This window comes from Podarcis muralis, chromosome 10, assembly GCF_964188315.1.
Source record: "Podarcis muralis chromosome 10, rPodMur119.hap1.1, whole genome shotgun sequence".
Taxonomy (NCBI): Eukaryota; Metazoa; Chordata; class Lepidosauria; order Squamata; family Lacertidae; genus Podarcis; species Podarcis muralis.
In genome coordinates this window covers 2,755,967-2,778,162 of record NC_135664.1, presented here as the reverse complement: position 1 = coordinate 2,778,162, position 22,196 = coordinate 2,755,967, and the positions used below count along the sequence as shown (strand labels likewise).

At 43.6% G+C, this 22,196-nt stretch overlaps 1 protein-coding gene across 9 annotated transcripts in view; it reads left to right on the top strand.

Moving 5' to 3' along the window:
- Positions 1-22,196, top strand: part of FRMD4A (FERM domain containing 4A) — a 407,020-nt gene that overhangs the window by 153,073 nt on the left and 231,751 nt on the right. The gene's annotated exons all lie outside the window — the stretch shown is intronic.

Sequence of the window (22,196 nt, the reverse complement as noted above, 5' to 3'; positions counted from 1 at the left end):
CTAGTCCACCTTCCTGTTTTCACAGTGGCTGACCAGATGCTCAATGGAAGTCTGCAAGCAGAATCTGAGCACAACAAGCCCATCACCTCCCCTGGACTTCCCATCAGCTGGTATAATACTACTGTAGGGTTGCCATACGTCTGGGAATTCCTGGACATGTCCTCTTTTGCGGGTCCTACATGCTCATCCAGGGGGAATTTTACATTTTAAAGCAAATGACCTGGATTTGGTTTTTTTAAAAAAATAACAATGTGGGGGGCGGTTCTGGTTCAGGCTCCATCGTGAGCAACTCAACAACACTTTGTGTTCAGATTTTTACTTCTTGAAATATTGCAGCCCTATAACTGGTGTGTGTGTGTGTGTGTGTGTGTGTGTGTGTGTGTTAGTGATATTGTTTATAAGCTCTCTCTTTTTCAATGTCAAAGAGAACTTTGTTTCTAAGCCTTATAGCTATTAACATTGTTGTGAACATTAATTTGACTTCAAATGCAAAGTTTTAGGGCGCAGAACAAATGATTAATTTCCACTGCTGTTTGCATGCTCAGTAAGACAGCAATGTTTAGAAGGTATAATTAGAGTGGTACAAAGTTTGAAATAAAGCAAGTCCTAATTTAAATTTAAAGTCTTCTTAGCTTGTGACACCCATTCTATAAATATAAACTTGTGTTTTAGCATTAAGGTGAGTAATGTCTCTTCATAATATGTTAGATGAATTCCTTGTGAAATAATAATGAGACCTAAGAAGCAACAAATAATGTGGTTGCACTGACACTTCAGTGGGGAACAATGTCATTTTCATTGTACAGTATTTCGACAAAAATCCTATGGATTTTACCCCACTGGTTAGGTGGGGTAAAAATGTTTGCTTTGCTTTCAGTTCATTGCTTTTCTTTCCATTTTGTTTAGTCGTTCAGTCGTGTCCACCTCTTCGTGACCCCCTGGACCAGAGGACGCCAGGCACTCCTGTCTTCTACTGCCTCCCTCATACTGGTAGCTTTGAGAACACTGTCCCACCATCTCGTCCTCTGTCGTCCCCTTCTCCTTGTGCCCTCCATCTTTCCCAACATGAGGGTCTTTTCCAGGGAGTCTTCTCTTCTCATGAGGTGGCCAAAGTATTGGAGCCTAAGCTTCAGGATCTGTCCTTCCAGTGAGCACTCAGGGCTGATTTCCTTCAGGATGTATCTTCTTGCAGTCCAGGGGACTCTCAAGAGTCTCCTCCAGCACCATAATTCAGAAGCATCAATTCTTCGGCGATCAGCCTTCTTTATGATTCAGCTCTCACTTCCATACATCACTACTGGGAAAACCATAGCTTTTACTATACAAACCTTTGTTGGCAAGGGGATGTCTCTGCTTTTTAAGATGCTGCCTAGATTTGTCATTGCTTTTCTCCTAAGAAGCAGCCGTCTTTTTATTTCATGGCTGCTGTCACCATCTGCAGTGATCATGGAACACAAGAAAGTAAAATCTCTCACTGCCTCCATTTCTTCCCCTTCTATTTGCCAGGAGGTGATGGGACCAGTGGCCATGATCTTCGTTTTTTTGATGTTGAGCTTCAGACCATATTTTGCGCTCTCCTCTTTCACCCTCATTAAAAGGTTCTTTAATTCCTCCTCACTTTCTGCCATCAAGGTTGTGTCATCTGCATATCTGAGGTTGTTGATATTTCTTCTGGCGATCTTAATTCCAGTTTGGGATTCATCCAGTCCAGCCTTTTGCATGATGAATTCTGCATATACGTAGGTTAAATAAGCAGGGAGACAATATACAGCCTTGTTGTACTCCTTTCCCAGTTTTGAACCAATCAGTTGTTCCATATCCAGTTCTAACTGTAGCTTCTTTGAATAAAAAATGGAATAAAAAAGATGGAATAAAAAATTATTCACACTTTGTGAATGTAAATACTGTTACGGATTTATTTATTTTCCAAGTTTATAGGCTGCTCTTCAGTTTGTTGGACAGCTAATATGTATTTTATCTTTTTATATTTTTTTTAACATGGAGCATGAGACATGGCAAAAATAAATTATCACTGAAACTGCTTCAAGATATTGAATCCACAGAGGATGAGTGGATGTTCAGTTATTTAACTCTTTAGTTAGGTCCGCAAGCGTGCCTCATCTTATCTTCTAAGATTCTAAAGCACTTTTTGGAAATTTAGAGGAAGCTTCTACAGACTGCCCCATGTATACCATGGGAGGATGGGGACAACTGTTGCTTTGAAACATATCAAAACACAGCAGTGTAGACGCAGAGATCATGTTTAAACATGGTGGTGAACACAGCTATAACTTCCTCACCCCAAGGGTTATATGGTGCAATGAATTGGATTCTTACTTGCTTATAGGGAGCTTTTTTCCACAACTACTGTGGAAGAACTGTTAGTTGTTGCCATGTTTTTCACTGGCTGTTCACTGCCTTGTCCATTTGCCTATTTGCTGGCTTTCAAGTCCAAACAGGAAGTTCTGTTGTCTGCAACTTCTTATCCTGAAATGAACTGGTTGGATGAGGACAGATTCAATCCCCCCACGATAATTTTCTAAGCCAGCATTCATAATAATGGGGGGGGGGGGCATCGCAGGTTCCTTAAAAGTTTTTTACTGTTTATAATAAATTGCCATTAAATTAAAGCCTTGTTCTTAATAACACAGCTGCTTATGCAGTGTACTGAATCCCAAGAGAGCTTGAAGTTGGAGTACCTTATTTGCCTGACAAGATTTCTGCCTGGAATGATGCACACATTTGTGTACTTCTTATAGACAGTAAATGGGCCCAAAGCTCATCACAGCTTCCACTGTGCCGTATCAAAATTCACAAACGATGGATGTTCTTGAGCAGTGGGTGTCCATGGCATGAAAACAGAGGGAAGTGAAAAATTGGACATGCGTGCTGTGGAAGTGATATCATGGATAGGATTTATTAAGGAAGCAGTTTTAAAATAAAAGGATAGCTTAGGGCAGGGGTGGGGAACATGTGGTCTTCCAGCTGGTGCTGGACTACAAACTCCATCTTTCTGGACCATTGGTCATACTGGCTGGGGCTGATGGTAGTTGGAGTCTAACAACATCTGGAGAGCGACACGTTTCCCATTCCTGCATTTGAGAATTACCAGCTGAAAACAGAAGCCCTGTATAGAATTTCACTTCCCCCACCATAACATGCATGGGCCTGAGGTTCAAAGGAGGAGCTTCTCAGAAGTGGTCAATCCACCAGTTCTGTTATACATGAGGAATGTCTCCTCCTCATAGTTCATTTAACTTCAGCTTGGCAGATTTAATTAGCTAGACTTTGCTAGGGTCACGGAACAAGTAGTGGGACTTGGGTGTTTAGAACTTTTTGATCCTTGTGTGTGGAAACTATGGAAAATTTATTTCATTCCATTTTTATAACCCTTTTCCCCAACCCTCAAGGTTTTTAATAGCCCAGTTAGTAAGTTGTTGTGCTTTGCGAAAACATGTGTGGCCTCATCTCAGCCCCTCCCTTGCCTTCATGTACTGATGTTCCATTAGCATCATTAGCACACTTTATGAGTCTCAGATTTTGGTGTCCATATCCTGCTACAGTTCTTGGGTTGCATTGCCTAAACTTGTGTGCAAAGTTCCAAAGACAGATGTTATTTGATTCTGGATAGCTCTTTGGAGCATTGGGAAATCAATCGTAAAAACTCAGCAGCACATGATCCAATATGAGAGATACATAGACTTTATCATGCTTGGAATGTTATCTTGTTAGGAGCTCTTTGGCAAAGACGGGGCTCTATCTCAGTGGTTTATGCATCTGTACTGATGTATCTTATGCTGAGACTACTGTACAGAGCTGGAATCATGGTGTGAGAATTTCATTGCTTTTAACCCAGTGGGCAACAGACACAAGGAATTTACACAACTAAATAGCCGTCATGAGAATGTGGGTTGGATGGCAAAGAGATCTGACTTTTCATTCAGTTTGCCATTCAGCCTAAATTAATGTCCTGCTAGATACACAACATTACAAACTAGAAGAGAGTCTTTCGGTTTCCCACAGCCTAACTTCTCTCAGGATAGCCATCATCCTCAGGAATGTTTCGACAATCAAGTGAGAACTGGCCCACTGAATGTTGCTTGTGACTCGTCTCTGTATAAACCTATGGGCTGTGCACTCACAGGATTTCTGGCCTCATCATGGTTTACAGGGTTGGACTAGATGACTCTTGAGATCCCGTCCAACTCTACAATTCCATTATTCTGTAACTTGTTAGGAAGCAACAAACCACAGTCTCTGACTTGGATATACAGTGGTACCTCAGGTTACAGACGCTTCAGGTTACAGACTCCGCTAACCCAGAAATAGTACCTCGGGTTAAGAACTTTACAGAAATCGCACGGCAGCAGCAGGAGGCCCCATTAGCTAAAGTGGTGCTTCAGGTTAAGAACAGTTTCAGGTTAAGAACGGACCTCCAGAACGAATTAAGTACTTAACCCGAGGTACCACTGTAGTGGAAAACTAAGAATTGCTTACCTTGCTTGTGCCACAAGAACAGTTAGGTTTATTTGTGGTAAAACAGGGCTGCCCAAGACATTTTGCTGCTTCAGGGAGAGCAGCAAATGGTGCTCCTGCCTTCCCCAGCGAGAGCCATAGTGCTTAAGACTGACCAAGGATGGCTCTACTCTCCTGGTAGGAAAGAGTTAAGGAATGATATAGCCACATGACGTTCCGCTGTTAACATTATAAAAATGTGACACCAGAGGGCGCTGCAGAGAAACCAGAAAGCGGGGGGGGGGGGGGCAAAAGAGAACAGAGGTAAGAAGCACTTTATTTGAAGAATATGCCCTGTGACGTTTTGGAATGGTATTTCTAATATTGTTCTAATGATGTTTAAAAGGTCAGTGTAGATCCAGCCCAAGTTATTTGATACCTGAGACAGGATATTCCAGAAGTACTTCTCTGAGGGAAAGAAAAATACAAAACAATAATAAATTCAAAAGTAGCAATTTGCTGCCCTTTCATGCCACCCAAAATCAGCTGCCTGGTGCCTCCGTCCTCCCTGTGAAACGCCTTCCCATCAGATGTCAAGGAGATAAATAACTATACAACTTTTAGAAGACATCTGAAGGCAGCTGTGTATCGAGAACCTTTTAATGTTTGATGTTTTAATGTGTTTTTATACGTGTTGAAAGCCTATCAGAGTAGCTGGAGCAACCCAGTCAGATGGGCAGGGTACAAATAATAATATGATGTTATCATCATCATCATCATCATCAATCTCAGATCAGCCCTGGTGGGCAAAACACAACAAGCCAGGGATCCTGGTTTATTTATAACTGTGAATGGAACCATAGTTCCTGAGTGAAACCCTTTTCCACCCCTTTTTTAAAAGGCATTCTAGTTGAAATGTTACAGGAAAAATTGAAATGTGAACGCCACTTGTGCAGCCCTTCTGAAAGCTAGCTGGCAGTTTAAGTGGTCGCTTGGGATCCAATACTAACAGGAGCAGATTGAGAATACCGTAAGGGATTGGTGTTTGTCAAAGCCATCTTATTTTCCCCAAAGCATCAGCTATTTCTGAATAATTATCCTATATTTCTTCTGCATCTGGGCCAAATCAAGATTTCTAGTTCATCATCATCATCTCACATTTTCTTTCATTTGCCTCAAGACTTGCAATTGGGTTCTCTTCTCTCTCTGTCTCCACCACCCTCATTCTTTCTCTTAAAGCTGCCATTTCCTTCAGCTGCAAATGATTTGATCGCTTTGGGCTTTGTGTGATTTGAGTGTATTTTCTTGTTCTCTTTGCTTCACAGCTGTGACCTACTTAATTACAAGCAGGAAGCAAACTACAGAATCATGAGGGGAGGGGGAATTCTTGTGCTGCTAAATGCTAGGATGTCTTCCTTAATAACAGGAAGCCAGGTTTCAGATAGTGGCACAGAGTATTTGCATTCATTTTGCATCAAGATAAGGGGAGTGAATAGCATATTTTTCTTCTTAATTTCTTATTCCCTTGGGAGGGGGCGATGGGGAAGCAGTAGAAGTTTCAAGCAACCACAAAAAAAGGAATGACTCATGCGTTTCTGAATCGAGATCATAAATCCTTCTTGTTAGCTATCGATTTCAGCCTTCGTAACAACCTCTGTCTGCTTTCTTTACAGACAATGAAGTGTCTAGAATCAAGTCTCTGTGTTCTCTCTCTCTCTCTCAGTAGTTCTTTATAATGTTTGGATATATGGTAAATAATGGAAGGGGGTCAGGTTTGTGGCTCTATGAAGGCAGTGTGGCTGGGCATATTTCTGCTTCCTTTCACTGTATTTTATCTTCCCTGATGCTTTGCATAGGGCCATCCTTATCTCATGAAGCAAAGAAATGTAATTTCGTCAGAAACAGGATTCCAAAGGGACTGCCAGTTTCCTTCCTCCAGTCTTAAACAAAATGAGATCAAGTTGGGGGAGGGGCATCTTTTAATAATTTCATTGAGGTTGGCACAAAAAATGCCATTATCCTGTGCCAGAGGTGGAATACCATTTTCTGCCTGTGGGCCACATTTTGCGCCCTTGGCCACATGCCCACAGAGAGTGTGTCCAGAGGCAAAAGTGGCAGAGCAATGGATGTGACTCTTAGCTTTGCATAGGGGGCTACATTCCAGCCTTGCAAAGGTTGGGAGTCTCCTACATATCCACCTACAGCCATTGCCATAGTTCCAGGACGCACTTGAGCCAGGTGAACGCGCTCCAGAAGGGAGCTGTGCAGGGCCAGTAAGGGATGTGGCCTGGGCAGAATCCGGGGGGGGGTGGGGGGAGAGAAAAGCTGCAATGGCTGCATTTGTCCCAGCCAGCCAGCCAAAAGCCCCCCCCCCCCCCCCCGTCTTATGCCACTCACTTTTAAATGATACACTGGGTGTAGACCTGCTTGCAAACATCTGCACTGAGAAGTTTTGAGTTGCTGCGGTGCCATCTCTTGGCTCTGCATCTATCTGAAACGGGGCTCAAACTTGGTATCCTGACACAACTGGACATACACCACCGTACCCCTGCTGCTTAAATCTATATTGCACAAAGGGCAGAAGGAAGGGAAGACATATCTCAAAGAGGCTATAGAATATGAAGTCAATATAGCTAGATTCTCAGGCAGCATTTGCTAAGGGGTGTAGGGAGTGGTGGCAAAGTGTTGGGAGGGCAGAACTGTGCCCTCGAAGCTCGCCCTCAGGTGCACTGGATGGTGCTGCCCCATTGCAAGTGAGATTCAGTTGCCACCCTGCACATGGAAGGAGATACCATCTTGTCCTTCATCTCAGGCAGACAAATGGCTTGGGCCAGCCTTGGAGATGGTATTCCACTTTCTGTGGTGTAGAGCAGATATCCTCCATCTCATGCACTGCACACAGGATCTTTCATGTGACACCTGATTCTACAGATGCTCATGCGCCCCCTTCAAGGCACAGAGAGGGGACATAAGCTATGCATCCATAAGAATAGTGGTTGGCATGAACCACCTGCTGGCAGTGTGCAGGGACTTCTGAAAAAAGACTAACCCTGCTCTTCATGTATGAGCCATGGATAGAGATGGTGAGTCCTAACTATGCTGAGTCAGAAGTAATTCCTATTGAATTCAGTATGGTTTCCTTCCAGTTAAGTGGATTTAGAATGTCATCCTTAATCTGCTTCCTATTTTGAATTTCAAAACAAAACAAAAATAGCATGGGCTCTATCACTCATTATTGTTTTTCTAACATGGAAAGAAATTATCTTTCTTCTGTGCCAAGACCCCGTGACCCCAAAGTTCCCTAGGGGAACATGAATAACCACACAGGACAACAGCATATTGGGGTTTTAGACTGAATATGGCCACAACTTTATTGGTTACAGTAGACAGTGGTTTGGCAGGAAAGGAAAAAGGAAAGACTGCTGGGCAGGGCTCAATTTAAGGACCCCTAGGAGCAGGCTCGGGGACGCGGGTGGCGCTGTGGGTAAAAGCCTCAGCGCCTAGGGCTTGCTGATCGAAAGGTCAGCGGTTCGAATCCCCGCGGCGGGGTGCGCTCCCGTCGTTCGGTCCCAGCGCCTGCCAACCTAGCAGTTCGAAAGCACTCCTGGGTGCAAGTAGATAAATAGGGACCGCTTACTAGCAGGAAGGTAAATGGCGTTTCCGTGTGCTGCGCTGGCTCGCCAGAGCAGCGATGTCACGCTGGCCACGTGACCCGGAAGTGTCTCCGGACAGCGCTGGCCCCCGGCCTCTTGAGTGAGATGGGCGCACAACCCTAGAGTCTGTCAAGACTGGCCCGTACGGGCAGGGGTACCTTTACCTTTACCTTTAGGAGCGGGCTCAGGTGCCCCCATTGGCCAGTTGGGCCCTGCCAAGGGGAACACCTGCCAAGGACTGCCGACATTGGCCAATAGATGGCAGCCTGGTGATCTGACCTGCTATTAGCTGGATCACTTGTGTGCTCTGGGGCCTGGCTGCAAGGCCACCCACCGAGGAAAGTGAACCGTCTTGCTAACTGCTTCTCAGTTAAAGTCCTAACTTCTTTGTCAAAGCGGGGCACACCATCTGGATTTTACTACCCGTTTTTGACTACCCTATACCCTCATTTTAAAAGTAAACTTACATTTAAATTTTATTTTCCCCTACCCGCACTCCAAAGTTTTTGTGACTTATAACTAATCTGTCCTTTCAGGATGCATGAATGAGGAAAATGAGAGAGGATGATAGGTTTGTGCTGAACTCAAGGTAGCAAGAGCAACTGCAGTCCTAACTCTACGTACCTGGGAAGAAGCCCCACTGAATTCAATTGACTTGCTTTTGAGTAGACACTATTAGCTTTGCAGCCATACATGGTTTTATGATGGGCAATCAGACAGTTCATTAATTTTGTCATCAAGGTGTCAAGGGGATTTTTGTTTGGGTGTTTTTGTTGTTTTGCTACAAATGACTCCCTGTGTCGTTCACTTTTAAAGAGGACATGCAGGGAAGGTGATTACTTTGCACATATATACTGATGGCAGATATATGCGTGTCTATGTAAAAAACTAATTTTAAAAATAGGTATATTTCCACATCAGCAAACAATCAGTGGAACACAGACTTGTGGAAAATAAATCATTTGCAGCAGAATGGAAAACACCAGAGGAAAGTGCAAATGAATATTGGAATGGATTGAGGCGTGTTCATTCATCCCTGTTAGTGAATTTATTAGTATCATACAAAAACATTACACTGGAATGCAAAAATTGGCCTCCCATGGGTAGTATTACCTTGACTAGGTAGTACTACTAAACATTGATTTAGTGCCAACAGTGTGCTGGGTGCTAAATTGCTCAACTGCACACAGCTCCGCAAAGTACCGTAACATGCTAAATGCATCTGTTCTGCTCAGCTTAGTAATTGACTCAAGGATGTCTATAGTGTGACACAAACCAAGGAATATATCCTTCTGGTGACCTGTGTACGTGGATCAGAGCAATCTCATATCATGGCTGCTGCTGGTGGGTTCTTTGCATTAGATAGTGTGCTCTTGTGTGCATGTGTACCTGTAATCTATGCAATTCATTTTACTTACCACTATTTAACGAACATCTAACTAACATTTCCTTGGGCACCGAAGGGAACCAGAACATCTGTCAAGTCACAAGTCATGCCGACTTCTTTGCATGCTATTGTGGTTATAAAATAAAATAAAATTATAAAGCTGTTTCTGTCCTGCTGAGGCTGGTTAACAGGTCCCCTCTTCCTTGCTGAGCCTACCCTAAAGCTGGGTTCAGACTTATAATGAGAACAGTTGAAGATCATCAAAGTGGCTTATAATTATCTGCCTGCTTTCCCATCTATCTGTCTGTCTATCTGGTATTCTTTGGTTTTTGTCATGTAACTCATAACATGTTTTAGCTTAAGGTTACCAGATTTTTTTCAATGAATCAGGGGACACTTTAATCAATCAATCAATCAATCAATCAATCAATTAAATACTACACATTCGGGACATTGATGCTGCAGCGATGGTGGTAGCAGAGGAGCAGCCACCGCTTTGACCTCAGTATCTGAAAAATTATTATAAAAATATTAAGACACTAGTCAGTTTGGAGTAAGTTCAACGGTTTATAATTCTGTGAAGGGAAATATAGATGTAGGATTGATTTGGCTAAAATAGAATATGCAGCAGTAACTGTTAACTTAAGGTAACCATGGAAGGATGGATGGGAAGTCAACCAATCATATTATTCCTTCCTTCCTTCCTTCCTTTCCTTTTCTGTTTGTATTTTGAAAATTTATAAATAAAAAAGTCAGATGGGCGGCATATAAATAATGTTGTTGTATTTGAAGTGTTGCTGAACTTTAGATTTCTATAAAGTCTTTATGACATTGACTGTTATACTTCTGATCCATAGCATAGAATTGGCCTTTTTTACAGCTGCCACACACTGGGTCAATGTTAGCAATGAGCTATCCGCCACGACCCTTGAGATCTCATTCCTGGCCAGCTGATATTATATGAACAATGTAATGTCTTCCAGGGTCAGGTTGGATAATGGTTTGTTGACCGTCTGTAGGGGGGAATGTTTCTAAGAATGGTTTTTTCGTCTCTTGCAAAGGGAAGATTAATTAGAAGGGTCAGTGCCTTTGCGTTGCCCCTCAGAAACCCCGCTCAGTCCGGAGAGCGTCCTCTCCACGCTCCGTGCTGCTGGCGATCCAAACCGGAAGTTTCCTTTTTCGTTACTCTCTTTTGTAAAGTTTTGTTGGTGCAATGATAAAGGAACATTAATAAAAAGAATAATAAAAATAAAAAAAAGAAGGGTCAGTGCCTACTTCATACTTTCCCAGGGTCCTAAATTACTTGTATGCACAAGAATCTGAGAATGTTTTAAAGCAGATCTTGAAGCTCTTGATAGTTTGTTAGTAAAAGTCCAGATGTTCCTTTGTGTTTAGAGCAGGGGCTATAAGCTTTTCCAGCTGAGGGCTCACCTTTCCTTCAACATATAATATGAGACCCACTTTAAAATTTCTTTATCATTTCTTTATCATATATTGTACATATATGTATAAATCATTTCAAAAGCTTTCCATAGCAGCTAACAATTAAAAGCATCAGTTCAAAACAATGGAGCATTAACAGCAATAAATGCTAAAAACGCTTAAAATCCGTGTTTTTATCCAGTGGGATGAAAATAGATATCACCGCATCTAAAAACCTAAGTGAACATTAATGTTGGCGTCAGACAAGTATTTTTAGGCAGGCTGCCACCACATGACAACTCTGCTTCAGGTCACTAGTCACCCAAAACTACCATGGTGTCATTGCTGTAACCCACCCTGGGAAAGGTCACGATTCAGGGCAAGTGTCCACACCTTGTCCTGTGCCTAGGAAGCAGGGCTCCAAGGGGTTTTCCACTTCTCTCATACTTTCTAGGCACAGCTCTGAGAGGTTTTCCACTGGTCTCCCTGCTTTACTGCTGGATTGGAACAAACAGAAATATGCAGCAATGCCAATAGATGTTTGTTCTGATTTAGTAGTAAAGAGTGGGTTTTCCCGGGGAAAGTGGTGGGACAAATGGATGAATGCAGTGACTACTACACAAAGTTTGTTTAATGCAACAATTGAAGTGTGTTGTCCTTGTGTGAAATGCCTTAGAATTCTGAGTGGTGTGCCAAGAGTTTCAGTAAGGTAGCAAAATTTATTTAAAGGGTTTCTCAAACAATTGTGACTCCTAGTCACCCCTAGCTCCACTATTTGAAGACAAATGGGTTAGGTGAGGTATAAGGAACCTTTGGCCTTCGAGATATTGCTGAGCTAATGCTCCCACAGGCATTAGCAATGGCCAGAGAGGCTGGGAGTTGGAGTTCAGCAGCCTCTGGTTCCTGATTTAACCCAATGGCAGGGGAATAATGGTTATCACCTTTTGTTGTTTTACTTTAATGTTAAGATGGTGTGGGACATTGCAAATAAATGAGGTATTGGAAGAAACTGGCCATGTGGCAGTCCTATATGGAAACAGCCCCCATCCCCAACTCAGCTCCACAATCTTTGCCTGGAATAAATTACTTTTGTAGTATAATCCTATTTTATGTAATAATATGTAGAGCAATTTCAGTCTTAAGTAATGCTTTCCAAATAGTGGTAGAAGCCTCCCACAGTTGCAACAGTCTTTACAACTAGTTGGTTGGACTTATAAGAGAGAAAATTCCTATGGTGACAGACCCTGTTTACCATAAGATGTTGGGCCACAAATGTCAGCCCTGCCATTATAATGGCAATGACACTGTACCTTTTGCGTCCCAGGGGCTGCTGGAGACAACACTCTGGGACGACTTCCATCGACATCTCATGGCCAGAAGCATCTGGCTCTCCAGTGTGGAAAGCAGAATGACTGGTGGACCAGATAGATCTTTTGCCTGATCTAGCAAGGCTTTTCTTAAGCTACATTGTGGAAGGAAAAGCTCTAAATAATTATGGAAGTCAGATGTGAATGAAGCAGGGATTACTGGATGATCGTTTCCCTGGGAACAAGAACAAAGGCGGGGAAAGCAGGATCTTCTCATGTGAAATGAACCTTCGTATAAAACTCCAACGATAACTCATGCACACAAGATCATAGATATTTTTAAAAGAAGATCAAAGGCAGGAGGGTTTGAATTACAGTTTAGATCTTTTAAAAGGAATCTGCGGTTTTGAACTGTACAAGTAATTAACACCACACGTCAATCAGATGCATTAGCTAAACTGAAAATTAGAAGCATCAAGCCCAAACTAAGCACCACTAGGAATGGAAAATTATGCCACAACAACACTGGGAATTTGGGGGTGGCTCATATTTCTGTGCAGGCATGCATAAAGCCCCACCATCTTGTATCACAGGTTTGCTGTCCATGTCTTAAAGGAAAGAAGTCCTTTCGACATGGCCAGACTATCACAAGTTATATTTGCTTTCATGTTATGGAGTGAAATTAGAGTGACCAACTACATGGGAGTACAATTGGCCTACCGTCCTTTTCACAGCGGTGGAGATGAGGGGATTTTGGCATACGTAGTCTTGGAATTCTCAGCACGATAGGCTTGTCGCGTATTCCACGCGGCGTTTTCAGCAAAGCACTAAGAGTTCCAGGTTTTTCAGTGCAGTCCTTTTTAATGTGAGCTATATACAGGCATTTACAAAAGAAACAGTCCATACAGAGTACTTACAAACGAATACTCTCCACCACAGCACCACCACACTACAGCACAACCACCACACCCACTGTTAAACAGGCTTTCCTTTTAAAACAGGTGATAGCCAATCACACTAATCACACTCCTGCTGAGTCACTCTGACCCAGCAGAGTATTGCATCATCCTGTCGAAGCCTGCAGACTTATCCAGTATCCTGCAAATCCCAACACTCCTCCTTAAGTCAAAGGCTTGAGACCTAATAATTCTCTTAAGTCTCGAAATTTAGGAGCATCCAAACATTTTGTATACAAATCTGCCACATTACATTTTGTGTTACAGTGCTGTACCTTTAACACATTTCTTTCCAAAGCATTTTTCACATTTCCGTATCTTATCGCAATATGTTTACTCTTGCTTTTAAAGTTCTGTTGGTTGGCAAGCTGTTGTGCAGCCATGTTGTCACTTAGCACAGTGATTGGCATTTCAGAAGGTATTCCAAGCTCTTTTGTTAGGCAAGCAAACCATTCTATTTGTGATACACATTCGCTTATGGCTGAGTACTCTGCTTCACAGGTACTTGTGGCAACAAATGTTTGTTTCTGGGATTTCCACTGAACCAGGGCATTTCCAATATATATGGCATAGCCAGTGGTAGACTTTCCATTTTCTCTGTCCCCCCAGCTGGCATCAGCGTATGCATACACTTGCTGATCATATCCTGTATCCAGCACCAGTTTGTAATCTTTTGTGCCTTTTAGATACCTTAGGATCCTTTTAAGTGCTACCCAATCTCTCAGAGCCGGGTCTGCACTTCTTTGGCTTAACATGTGCACTGCCAATGTTATGTCGGGTCTTGTCCAACAACTTAAATATAACAGAGAACCCAACAGAGAATGAAACGCTGTTGCATTCTCACATTTTTGCCCTTCTGGTTCATTTTTGTACTGGGTAGTTATGGGAGTGTCAACCTCATTTGCCCTCTCCATTCCATATGTCTTCAGTAACTTTTCAATTTTTTCCTTCTGACTCAGAGAGTAGACGCCCTCTTCATTTCTCTGAACCTCTACTCCTAAGTAATTCTGAATCTCTCCCAAATACTTCAGTTTGTATTTGTTACCTAGGCTGTTTATAAACCAAGACACTTGCTTTTGTGCAGTTGTTATTAGACAGATATCATCAACATACAAAAGTAAATAACAAACACTTCCTTGCACCATTGCTGAATATAAACAGGAATCAGCCAGGCTTTGTTTGAATCCCATCTTTTTCAAAGTTGTGTCTATGCATTCATGCCATAGACGTGCACTTTGGTGTAACCCGTATAGTGCCCTTTGCAGCTTTAACACCATGCTGTCTTTTTCCAGCTCATAACCTGGTATTTGCTGTAAATACACCTCGGCGTCAATAGGAGCATTTAAATATGCTGAGGCAACATCAAAATGATTAACTTTTAACCCTCTCAGACTTGCCATTGCTAAAACTGATTTTACTGTTTCAGCCTTTGCTGTTGGGGCAAACACTTCATCATAATGTATCATTTTCCTTTGTGTAAAGCCCCTTGCAACCAACCTGGCTTTCCTCTGACAACTACCATCAGCCAGTTTTTTCACTTTAAAAACCCACTTACAGCTTATGGGCTTTTTACCTTTAGGCAATTCTGTAGGTACAAACACATTGTTGTTTAGCAGAGAGTTATACTCTGCCTGCATTGCCTTTAACCACGCCTCTTTCTCTAGAGTAGGTAACTCTTGCACGTCTTCAAAGTTTTCTGGCTCAGTTACACAAACCTGGTTTATGGTGGCTGGGAACCCATAACGGTCTGGAGGTTGACCTTTATTACTTCTTGCAGACCTCCTTGGTTCATTAATCTCACCCCCTGGGCTACCTTCAGGACTGCTTTTGGGGTGGATTGACTCTGTAGATCTACCTCCTCCTGTCCCTGTTGCACTTTCTTCTCTCCCCTGCTCCATGCTAGCAGCTGGAGAAAAATGCTCAACCTTTACCTCCTCCCTTTCAGTTTCTCTGGGAGAGCTGCCAATTCTCAGCTTTGTTTCAACTGCCTTATCAGGTATGCTCGGCAGTAAAACTTTTTCTGGCAGCAGGTTTGCATGTATCTTGGGCCAATTTCTTTGCTCATTAAAGCTGGCTGATCGACTATAACTCAAAAGATTTTTATCATCTTCAAACCTATAGGCTTTCGTACCACTTTCATACCCAAGAAATAGCAACTGCTGTGCCCTTTTCCCACCTTTTCTTCGGTTCTTTACAGGTATGTCAACCCATGCCTTTGTCCCAAAGATTCTCAAATGTTGCAAACTGGGACTTTTGTTATAGAGGATTTTATAGGGTATGTCATCTAGTACCCTTGACCACAAGCGATTCCCAATATAATTTGCGGTCTTAATACTCTCAGCCCAGTACTTAATTGGAAGATTTGCATCTGCTAACAATGCTTTCATTTGTGTCTGCAAGACACCTCCCCTACGCTCTGCTACCCCGTTCTCCTGAGGCGTCGCCACATTGGTAAGCCTATGTTTAATCCCTTGGGAACGCAACCAGTTTCTTAGGGAGCTTGCCATAAACTCTCCTCCCCTGTCTGTCTGAATAGAGCACACCTTTTCGCCAAGTTGCCTTTCTACCCTTCTTACCCAGAACTTCAAAGTTTGGGCAACGTCAGACTTTTGCTTTAATGGATAGACCCAGCTAAATCTAGAATAGTCATCCACTAGGATCAAACAGTACTTGTTGTGGGAGACACTTGGTGGAAAAGGACCAGTTACATCAGCATGAATCAACTCCAGTGGTTTTCTGGTTTCTCTCTGGCTTGCTCTTGCTACTGGGCAAGCCCTGCTTTTAACCTCCTTGCAGATATTGCAGTCTAAGTAATTATCACAACTTTTTATGTTTTTCATCCCCCCACACGACTCCAATGTTTTGTTCAGCACCTTATAGCTTGCATGAGCCAGACGCCTGTGCAGGAGATGAATACACATATCATGGGTTGGGACATTTTGCACATTCGCAACCTTAGACTCACACTGCAGTACATACATATTAGCTCTAAGGTTAGCATTTGCCAACACTGTCCCATTTTGCTTTATCTGGCACTGATTTCCCACAAAGTTTACTTCAAAGCCTGCTTTTGCCAAGTCAGGAATGCTCAGGAGATTGTTTTGCAAACTAGGCACACACAACACATTCCTGAATGTGTGTCCCAGCTGTGGGAACACAACCTCCCCCTCACAAACCACATTAGCTTTCTGGCCCGTAGCAAGACTTACATGTTTTTTGTTTGAAGCCCTAGCATCAGTTAGCAGTCCTTTTCTTTTACAAAAGGTTTGAGAAGCTCCACTGTCCAGAACCCACAGCTCTTCATTTTCTTGACCATCTGCAGACACCCAAGCGGTAGACTCCCTCTGCTCCCTCTTGTGCTTCTGCTGTTTTTGTTGTTTTCTTGGGCAGTCCCGCAGCAGATGTCCACTGGACTTGCAGCAAAAACACCTTTTTACTTTGTTGACCACCAGCTGGTCCGCAGCAGCTCCTCCTGGCTGTTTCTCCGGCTCCCGACACCTCTGCTCTTCCCGGCTGTTGTTCCCTCTGGGATGCTCCAACAGCTGGGCTGAGGTCATCTTTCGCTCTGCACGCCTGTCCTCCTCTGCATACAACCGTCCGGTAACATATTCCAGAGTCAGCTTATCAGTCTCTACCGACTCGAGGGAGTTGACCAGCATATCATAGCTGTCATCAAGGGAACTCAGGACTATAAAGACTTTGTCCTCTTCCCCCACAGGCCTCCCTCTTAAGGCTAGCTCCTGGAAACAGCCTGTTAGGAATTTTAGGTGGTTTACCAGGGAGTCCCCCGGTTTCTTCCGACACCGGTACAGTCTCCTGGTCAGTGTTATCAGTGAGCCAGCTGTCTCTCGCACATGGACAGCCTTGAGCGCATTCCATGCCTCACTTGCCGTCACCTTATCAGCTACGTAGACTAGCTGGCTGTCGTCCACTCCAAGGATGATTGTAGCCAAAGCTTTCTCATCCCTTTCATCCTCCTCAGAGGGCTGCGGTGGATCTTCCACCACTTTCCACAGGCCCTCACGCTTGAGGAAGTGTTGCATGCGGACCGACCAGATGCTGTAGTTCGTGGCTGTCAGCTTCTCCAGCAACACGCCAGTTCTGGACTGCTCCATCCCTGCAGCTCACCTCCAGCACCCACGGCTAGATAACTGCCACCTGTACTCTTGCGCAGCGGAAGCGTGCTGGGCCCATAACCCTGTCGCGTATTCCACGCGGCGTTTTCAGCAAAGCACTAAGAGTTCCAGGTTTTTCAGTGCAGTCCTTTTTAATGTGAGCTATATACAGGCATTTACAAAAGAAACAGTCCATACAGAGTACTTACAAACGAATACTCTCCACCACAGCACCACCACACTACAGCACAACCACCACACCCACTGTTAAACAGGCTTTCCTTTTAAAACAGGTGATAGCCAATCACACTAATCACACTCCTGCTGAGTCACTCTGACCCAGCAGAGTATTGCATCATCCTGTCGAAGCCTGCAGACTTATCCAGTATCCTGCAAATCCCAACAAGGCTTGTGCATGCCTAAAATCTCTCTTCTACGCAACAGTTAAATGTACAGGAACCCTTTGCTCCTTCTGTATAGTGAATTTGAGAATTAGGACCAGTAATCATCCTTCCGTCCATTGGCAGCTATTCATGCTTGGATAAATCCACGTTAAATATTACATGAATCTAATCAGCCAGAAAGGCTCCATAAGAGGCTGGGCAAGCTTTTCTAAAACCAGGAGCTCTGTGTTTTCAGATGGTCATTTGTATAGGCTGCACTTAAACGGCTCTCATAGAGTCACCTTACAATCCATGCAGTTGAATAAATACATACTAAGATAATTGGGGGGGGGGGTCTGCATAATTACATGTTTGAAAGCAATACAGGGAACAAGGATGCCCAAAATCCTGCCAATGAACTCAGGCCATGCATCTTTGAAAACCATTTTCAAAGAGTGGTCAAGTTGTTGCATTCCCCTTCTTCTTCATCATCATCATCACCTCATTCAAAATAACCAAAGGGATTAAATTGCATGGTGGGGGCAGGACTGCACACAACATGTGACCGGGTCTCATGATATGGAGCCAGCATCCTTAGGAAGCTGCTGGTAGACACAAATCACTGGTACCTTCCTTCACACACACACACACACACACAACACAAGGGCTGAGCAATATCTGCTTTTCAGCATCACAATATATCACCAGCTGAACATCATGGTATACTGATATATCACGATGTCAGAAAAAAGGCTGGAGCTACAACAACAACAACAACAAACCTTTATTGCATTAGCAAACTGCCATAGCAAAATAAGACAATACGAAAAAGAAAAAAGACAAACTAGAGACAAGCAACCAAGCAAAATTCAGGGGTTTTGGCTGGCGTAGTGACATTTAAGTTACCTGAAGACAATAATGCAAAGATATAGTAGCCAGCGCCAAAAACTAATATGCGGATATATATAAAGCACAAAATGGCCCCAGAACAGACTCGGCACATTGAGTTAAAAGTAATAAAAGAATTAAAACAGGTCCAGGTCTAGGGCACGCTACCCTGTCAGAGTAGCCCTGAGTTTCAGAGCCTGCACTATGAAGATTGCCACCCCACGTGAAATTTGGGGATTTGCGTCCACAAGAAGCGATTTCAAACAGTCTTCCTTAGATGTAATGGTGGACGGGATCAAAAGGAGGAGCTTAGATCTTATTGGCTCATAAATAGGGCAGTAGAAAAAGAAATGTATGAAGTCCTCTACTTCATTCATTGTGCATGGACATAGACGCTGGGTAATAGGGGTCTTAGAGTAAATCCCCTGCAGGAAGGCCGTGGGTATAGAATGGAAGCGGGCCATAGTAAACGCTCTTCTCAAATTGGGCTCCGTCAGGTCTATCAAGTAGTTGGCAAGTGATCTTACCACTTTCACTTTAGGGAGCCACATGGAAAGGCGAGCTGAGGTGGACTGTGCCCGGTCCATGGCCTCGTCTCTTGTAAGAATCCAGGCCCGGATTTTATGTTTGTCCCAAGAGGACAGCGAGTCAAGATTTGGGAGAGAGTAGCGTGCAGTAATAGTCACCATGGCCTTGGACCATTTATTGCTTTGAGAACACGTTAAAAAGGCTTGCCTGGCTAGTAGGGAACCTGGGGCATTGATTAATTTACAATAAAAGCTAATAATTCTAATGTGGGCTCTCGCAACAATGGAGGGGAGGCCCAGTTCTGTTCTTAACTGTGCTGCAACCGAGCCCTTGGGGAGACCCAGTATCTTCCGTGCAAAAGAGTTTTGTAGAATCTGGCTGGAGCTATGTAGAGGCATTGGCTGGCTTCATGGTTTTTCCTGCATTGTGATTTTTGCCAGCACCTGCTCTTGTGATTTGCTGCCCCTGCATGAGGCAAGAGAGAGCTGAGCCAGCAGAGTTATGAGGGGCTGCAGGAATTGAGAGAATTGGCTGCTTCATGATTTTTCCCACATGGTGATTTTTGCAAAGCACACACAAGCGCAATATGGACTTCAAACCGGTTTTCGATGATACATCAATATATTGCCCAGCCCTATTGAGCAGTGCCAGGTGGTTGAGCTCAACTGCCAGATCAATCCTACCTCGGGACCATTGGGTCTGGTATGGTTCCAAATTGGATGGTGGGCTAGGTGTATAGATTCCTGCATTGCAGGGGGTTGGACTGGATTACTTTCAAGGTCCCTTCCAACTCTATGAGTCTATAATTGTAGGAAGTAAAAATGACAGATAGACCAAGCTGCCCATCAGGTCGCTGAGGTTGCTGTTGCCCACCACCCCAGTTAAGCTCATTAGGCCCTACTGATGGAGGATGAGACCCCGGCACCCTGACTGTGGCTCCTTCAAACCTGGAGCCACCCATGTAATGGGGGGATGATGACGACACCCCAGAGCCACTCAGGATTTGTTTGCTGTAGCAGTACTGGCTCAAAGTGGTTAACTCACAGCCTGACACACATCATTTCTCCCCCTTAAAGGTATCAGGGGCTCTCCTTGGGGAAATATAACCCTCACCCATGAAGAAACCATGGAGGAGGAGGAGGAGAAACAGGAGGGAAGAAGATTTGCAGGCCTGGTCAGTGGATTCTTATGGAACCCATGGACCAATCAAGGACTCAGAAAGACAGCAGGAGCGTCTTTACTGGCCTTCTGACCAGAGTAGGCACCAACCAAGGGGTCCCAAGCCTTTTAGGGGCCCTGCAACAATGGATCAAAATAATAGTGATTTGATCTTGACATAAAATTGAGATTTTTGATTGTCCAGAGGCTCTACAGGGTTTAATCCAGCACTGATTCTGTCTGTCTGGGTAGGATGCATGCTGAGGATTGGTTTGGCTCAGTCTAGTAGCATGGCCTGTTACAATGCATTGGATTTGATTCCTGCAGATTCTTTTCTTTGTGCTCTGGTGAGAAGAACAGGCATTGTTTAATTTTGCAGTGAAGTGATGACACACGGGGAAGGTTCCTTGAGGAGCAACTTTTTACTTAATTTTTAGAGGAGAGGGAAAACAATTGATGGAGTTTGTGGGGGCAGGATTGAGAGAAACTGTGTTCTTTATTTGGTACAATATGTTTGCAGGGAGCAGTATTTAATGTCTAAAAATAAAAGTGCAGAGAATTGGTGGGGGGAATCTTTGCCATCTGTCCTGTAAATCCTTCTCTTTTATCTTGGACTGTATGCGGTGGGGGTGTGGAGGGAGACAGAAGGGGCAGTAGCTCTGTGGAAAGCATTTCAATTATTGTCTTGCTGGTTAGCAGTGGAAACTAAGGTGTTTTAGCACCTTCCATAGCAAGGAACCTAGACTGAGATCTCTGAGACCATTCCTAACAAGAAACTAGAGACAAGAAGATCCGATCCCCCAGCTGGGGTGTGTGTGGAAATTCACCATCTAACCCAGCTTCACACTGGCTCATGCTTCAGTTGTCCACTCCCTCTGTGAATTGGTGTTGCTTGCAATGACTTTCTGTAGACTTCCGCGGAATTTTCTGAATATGGTGACATTTATTCTGCTCTGATTTAGTCAGCTGTCAATGTTCAGTCTTAGCTGTCTGCTAACTGGGTGCTGCTGAATTCAACCCACATTTTACCAGCTTCCTCGCAATATCATGGGGGACTTTTTCAAAAGCCTTACTGAAATCGAGATACAGTATGTCCACAGCATTCCCCGATCCACCAAGCTTGTAACTCCATCCAAAAATAGAAAGGAGATTCATGTGGCATGACTTATTTTTCAGAAACCTATGCTGGGTCTTAGTAATCACTGTATCCTTTCCTAAATGCTCACAGACCGACTGTTGAATTATCTGTTCTAGGACTTTTCCTGGTATCAGTGTCAAACTCACTGGTCAGTAGTTACCTGTGTCTTCCTTCCCTCCCTTTTTGAAGATGGGGACAACATTTGCCTACCTCCAGTCTGTAGTGGCCTCACCTGTTCTCCAAGAATTCTCTAAGATTATATTAGTACCCTCGCCCTGGAAATTTGAATTCATTTAAAGTAGCCTGGTGTTCCCTTACTACCTCTTTTTTATATTTGGGGCTGCAGCTTCCTCAGGTTGGGAATTGCTTTCCTTTTGGTTGAAAACAGAGGCAAAGTAGGTGTCAGTAGTTCTGCTTTCTCTCTGTCACCCAATAGCATCTCTCCGCCTTCTCCATACAGAAGACCTACCCTTTCCTCGTCCCTCCTCCTTCATTCTGCTGAATCTCCCCAATTTTCAACAACACAAGACTATCAGAAATTAAGTAGGTTAAACTTTCATTTTATTCAATAAGTGGTTTATGATCCTACCCTGAAGCTGCAGTCGTTGCGATATGCTGAACTGTAGTAACAGTTTGATGTAAAGCTTCCACAGTTTGTTTATTTTTTTAAAACATCAGAAAGATGTGTGCTGCAAAGCAATTCTTCATTGGCTTTACTTTGCACCAAAAAGAGTTAAAAAGAACGATGGAATGCCTTGAGAATGTTGGCAGAGAAGGGGAGAAAGAGACAGAAAAGGGGTTTGTTT